The 6,000-nt window shown below is 42.7% G+C and overlaps 1 protein-coding gene across 2 annotated transcripts in view; it reads left to right on the top strand.

Annotated features, from left to right (window-relative positions):
• The first annotated feature begins 786 nt into the window (after window positions 1-786).
• The window catches only part of RAD21 (RAD21 cohesin complex component), a 28,283-nt gene continuing 23,069 nt past the window's right edge, over window positions 787-6,000 (top strand). For both annotated transcript variants that reach the window (XM_082433471.1, XM_082433472.1), the window contains exon 1: window positions 787-986. The gene's annotated coding sequence lies outside the window, so the exon portion shown is untranslated. The remainder of the gene's footprint in view (window positions 987-6,000) is intronic.

Genomic DNA, 6,000 nt, shown 5'->3' with positions numbered 1-6,000 from the left:
GTAGTAGTGTTATCCTAAATATCAATAATACAGAGGATCAGGGAAGACTCTCTTGTGGGAGTGACTTTTGAGCTAAGAGTGTAAGATTAAGAATTAGACAAAAGGAGAGGGGATGGAAATGCAAGACTATTCTAAGCACAGAGAACAGTGAGTGCAAAACTCTTGAGCTCTCTTGGGTGCGTTTGATGACTGGAGCACAGTGAGGAAGAGAGGGGCAAGAGAGGGAGCAGGAGGCAGGGGCTGGATCGTTGTATCATCTTAAGTACTTTGGGTAATAGCACATAGGCAGATACTATCTCACTATATCATCATTATATCCCAGACCCTAGCTATCATAGTATATGGTTCAGAGAAGACCGTATATAATATAGGTTGACTGAATGAATGAACCCCTACATTTTAGAGAACTTATTTAAGGGCTTTATGTTACATTCGTTGCTACAGAACCATTTAAATGAATTTTTATGTAAGGGGCACACAAAACTACACAAAGACAGGTTTTTTTCCTTTAAAACAAGCCCAAGGATAAAGCTACATCCAATCACCACTTCCTTGGCAAGCACTGCGCGCGCGCCGCTTGCCAGTTCCGCGACGCTCGAAGACCCTCTAGCAAGAGAATCACCTTTGCGCTTGCTCAGTTCGGGGCTGCTCAACCAGAGGGCGGGTGCCAAAGAGAAGGAAATGGTCGCTGAGCCTGCGTCGCTCCTTCTGGGGCTTAGGCTGGCTGCGCAGGCGCACAGGTACCATTTTGACCGTAAACATCCTGCCGATTTGAACCGAGGATTTGGGCGGCAGGAAGAGCCGCGGCGTAACGGCAGCCATCTTGTTTGTTTGAGTGAATCGGGAAGGAGGCGGCGGCCGTGGCGGCGGCGGGAGCTGCTCCGAAGCTACACCTCACAAGGGCTCCCCCCTTTCCCCGCCCCCTCCCCCGACCCTTTTCCCCTCCCCAGGCCACCCAGCCCGCCCAACTCCCGGCGGAGAACAAGGTAAGATAGTCGGCCGACCCCTTCTTTTCCTCCGGCTCTCTTCCCCCCCACCCGTTCCCCGCCGTCTTGCCGTCGGGGAGCGGGACTCCGGGGTGGGGGGGGGGGCGCGGGAGGGCGAGGGAGACGTCGGCACTGCCTGCGCCCCGGGTCGGGGCAGTGCTGCCACCCTCCGAGCTCCCGAACCGCAGCGCCGCCCGCCCAGGCCCCTTGCCCAGGTGCCCGCCCTCGGCCGGGACCCGCGCAGCCTGGGCCCGCATCATCGTCTATTGGGTAACAAATGGTTCAGGTCTATTTCAAGACCAAAGAAGCAGTTACTCGGTCGGTCTCTCGGGGAGACGCGGCTCCCCGAGGAGGCAGAAGGAACCCCGGGCCGCGGAGGGCGAGGAGGAGGTTTGAACGAGCGCGCTCTGGGCACAGGGCCGCCTACTCTTCGGGTGAAAATGGCTGTCTGGGAAGACGCGGGATTCGGGGCGGGAGGCGGCGGCGGCGGGCTGGCCGCCCGTGACGCCAGCTCCGAGGGGCCGCAGCCGTCCGCCGAGCGTGGGTGCGGGGGTAGGAGACACGCGGGCCCTGCCATCGCGGCCACGGTGGGGCCGGAGGACGGGGCGGGCCCCTGGCTAGGGACCGCTGTTGCTCCCCCTTCCCCTTTATTTTTTTATAAAGGGAGATGGTTACGATGGGGATATCAAATACTGGCCAAACCCATAGAAAACGCGACCGAGGGAAGTTGCCTCTGATTCTTAGGAAATTAGCATAATTGGTTTTCCTCCTTGGCTTTCCTAGCGATTGAGGATATTGAGTGTTGTATTTGGGCGGGGTGGGGGGCGTTTCTGACAAATGCCTGGTGTCTCTTTCCTCGCTGAGAAAGGCTTTGAGAATGATCTGCTGTGATAGTGTGGGGTGACACTGTCTAGCTGTGCTGCTGCCAGACTTAGCGGCCTTCTTCAAATTTGAAAGAGGGAAACGCTGGAGGGTTTGGCCACCTTACGATTTGTTAGGCTTTCAGTGTTCGAAAACGCGCTTGAGTTTTTAAGGGTTTCTGGTAAAGGCTACTGTTCATCGGCTTCCCTTTGCAAGCGAAAGTTAACATCTGCTCTCCGTATATTGTTTAGAATGATCATTGAATTCCAGAAACAAGTTGCCGTTTTCTTCCAACGAATGTAAATGCTAGGGAGCTGTGTGGTTGTGGAGAATGTTGAAGACAGGCTGGAGAAGCTTTCCTAAGTTGTAGAGTCATTAAATTTCTTTGTTTCATGTTGGGAGCTACTAATCAATTACTTTTGAAAAGGCATTGATGAGGACGTATGCCATACCCAGTGATTAAATTATTACCAGTTTGTAGATGAGGTGACAGCAGTGCATAACTCAGTGGACATAGTGCCTTTTTATATACAAGTCAGAATACATTGAGCATAGCTTTTACCTTTCTTGTGTTTATAGAGGCAACACATTAGTACAATCTAGGATTAACTTTTCTTAAGGATGAGAATGTCTTTCCTGGTGAGGTCCTATTTATTGGAACATAAAGATTCTGAGAGTTTTATCTTTTATAGTTTGGTACAGAAGGGAAATTTCTAATATCAGAAATGAAGATTTTGTGTTTTTTGTTTAAATGTTGTGATGTCAGAATTGTTAGGCATGGTCACGATAGCTGGTATGTGCTCTGTGGGAGATTTTTTTTCCAAAGTAACTATTTGTGTCTGTAGTGGCATTGTGTTGGGTATGATATGATGTTCTGTTTAATTTTCATAATATTGTTCGGGAAACATCCCCATTTTATAGATGAGAAGACTAAGACTCAGATGTTAATTCACTTTTAACCCTTACAAAACAACTGTGGAGGGAGCTGAGTTTGAACCGAGGACTGTCTGATTGTAAAACTCTCCTTCAAAGAACATTAGTATCAAAAGGGGGAGGGGAGCTCTAGGGTGCAGGGTTGGAAATACCTTCTGTCCCTGAGACACTCCCCTAGCACCCCCAAAGAGATGGTTCCATTCTTATCTGAGTTCGATGTTGATGTTTTCTAAGGTTAGTAATCACTGAATTTCCACCTTCCAGTTTTTTATAGTTAGGAAAAGTGAACTACACAGATTAAGCAGCTTAACATGCTAGTTACTGGCAAAGCACTCCCAAAATAATTGTTTTTACTTTGAATAGATGGCGTTCGTGTATGCCATAAGTTAAAAAAAAAAAAAAAAAAGTCCAACAGTACACAAGGGCAGTCCTCACTTTCTCCCTGGACCCAGGTTCCAAAGGTGACCGGTGTCATCAGTTTTATTTGCACTCCATAGATATTTTTTGCTTATGCAAGTGCATGTTTGTATACATGTATAGAGAGAGCTCTCTTTTATCATTGTTTAAGAGTGCATGGGAATTCTATTGTATGATTGTATTAATTTGCTAAAAGTCACTTATTAAGGGCTAGGTAGGTTATTTCTAGTACTTTGCTGTTAAAAGTCATGCTGGCAAGGCAACATAGTGTTTAGTTAGACTTGTGGGCTCTGAAGGTCAAGTTCCACTTGCATTAAATACTGGTGACCTTTGCCACATTCCTTATCCTCTCCTTTTCTCTTTTTCCTGGTCTGTAAAATGGGCCAGTATTTATCTTTTAAGACTGTCACGAAGAGGATGGACACATAAAATACTTAGAGCTTAGTAAGTTTTTGGGTTTTTTTTGAATTGTTATTATTATACATCCTCAAGTATACTTTTGGTTTATTACTGGAAGTGCAGTTTCTTGCTGGAGAGTATGAGATGTTGCCACATTGCCTTGCCCTTCAAAGAGGTCATACCAATTTATGCAACCAGTATCCTGCCCTGCATTTTAACAGATGAGTGAAATATTATAATGAGTTAACATCATTGTAGAAACATGAGCTGTAATTTGACTTCGTTTTTTTAGAAACATCTTAAAGAAATTGCCGTTTTTGCGTTCCTGAATATGTTCTAAATTATCAGTCTGTCATTTCACATCAGATTTAAATTACTTTTTAGGATCAATTTTTTAAAGTTGTTTGCTGCTTTAGAAAAAAATTGATTGAGCAGTCATGAAATTGGTAAGCTACGCTTTTTGACCAAATGCAGGCTTTCTGCTAAGATCTTTTGTAAAGGATTAGCAAAATTTAGAATCTTTAAAACTTTCAACCAATCTTCTTTTGAGATTGGTTAAAGGTTTGGTATTACTAAGGGAAAAAAAATGGTTTAAAAGGCAACAGTGATTACACTTTACTCTTATTTAGGTATAAGCCAATAGTTGATCCACTGCTGTACATCAGGCTTCCTTTAGTTATTAAGGTGATTTCCTCTTGCTAATTGGTTCCCAGATTAATTTTAGCACCACTCTGCTTTAGTTACTCCCCATCCAATGCCAAGAAAGCATCTGTTTAGGAATCTCTGCCTGGGCATAGCTGGGATATTTTAGGCATGGTACTCTTGACTAGCAGCTGAAGTGCTGGCCATGAACTGCTGACACCTGTTGAGACGTGCCAGTTTCAATTTCTAAAATTTCCAGAATTTTTTACATGTATCAATTATGAGATCACTTGGTGTATTTCATTTCCTTATTCATTAAGCACTTATTTAGTAGTTGACACGCAGCAGGGAGTATTCTAGGAGCTAAATAGTAAGAGTTTTTTTTACTTATTTGGAACATGACTATCTTCTATAGTGATACTTGGAGCTTATTGTGTATGACAGTGATTGTATTTCTGAGAACACACAGCTATATTGGATTTCTACAAAATCCTGTAGATTGTATTTATAATGCTGTAGAGGCAGCTTAATTTTTATGCTAACAAACTTTAAGGCTTGAAGTAGAAGCACTGCAACATAGGAGGCTCTCTTTGATTATGGGAAGCAAATTTTGATCTGCTAAGTGGAATAGAAGGTGCACTTGAGGTGGTGTTGTTTAATGCTTTTACCTTAGAGCATTTGATCTGAATTCTTCCTAGTTTAGTATTCCTTAGTTCTTTTCTTAACTCCACATTTGAGAGAAAAAGTTCACATCATTAGGCAGTTGATGAAGCCTATTTTATTTTTGTCTTTAGAGAAAATTTTCCTAGTGTGAATGAATGATCCCCTGGGAGCATCTGGTTCAGAGATTGAAAATTCCATTAAGTGATGGAAACTGGAGATGAGGCAGACCTGACTGAATTACTCTTGCACCACCACCCTCCCAAACATTTTTGACAGGCATAAAATCTCTTGCTTGGGATACATTAACTAATATGTATGTATTTTCTGTACCTTATTGGAAAGAATGAGCATAGTTTTTAATTGAAAGTACAATAAGCAAACTTCTTGTTTAAAATTTACAGTCTCTTTGTAAAAACATGAAAATTCGAGTTAACTTACTCTGGATCTTTTTTCTTAAGCTAATTCAGAAGAAATTTTGCATTCCCAATAGCCGTGTATGAGAAATGCAGCGTCTCTGTATCCCCACCAGCATTTGCTTCCTGTTGCCGTTATTTTTTATTTTAGCTCCTATAAGAGGTGTGCAGTGATATCTTATTGGGTCTTAATTTGCATTTTTCTAATGACTAGTGGTGCTGAGCATCTTTCTTGTTTTTAATTTGCCATCGGTATATTCTCTTCCTTGAAATGTCCTTTTTTTTTTGCCCATTTCTAGTTGGATTTTTTTTTTTTTAACTCTTTAGTTTTGAGAGTTCTTTGTATATTCTGGATCCAGGTCCTTTTCAGATATGTGGTTTGCAAAATATTTTTTCCCATCTTCTGTCTTGTCTTTGCATCCTCAATGGGTTCCTTCATATTAGGTTCTTTTCCTTTATAGGACGTGTTTTTGGTACAATGTCTAAAAATTCTTACCAAGCTTTAGGTATCAAAGGTGTTCCCTTGTGGTTTTTTCCTTAAAATTTTATAGTTTTACATTTAAGTCTGATTTATTTTGACTTAATTTTTATATAATGTGTGAGGTTTGGGTTGAGGTCTTTTTTTTTTTTTTGCCTATGGGTGATGTCTGATTGCTCAAGCGCCATTTGTCAAAGACTAAAAGACT

The sequence above is a fragment of the Balaenoptera physalus genome (assembly GCF_965194825.1).
Source record: "Balaenoptera physalus genome assembly, chromosome: 17".
Lineage (NCBI taxonomy): Eukaryota > Metazoa > Chordata > Mammalia > Artiodactyla > Balaenopteridae > Balaenoptera > Balaenoptera physalus.
Note: the sequence above shows the minus strand (reverse complement) of the source record. Positions and strands in the feature narration are given on the sequence as shown.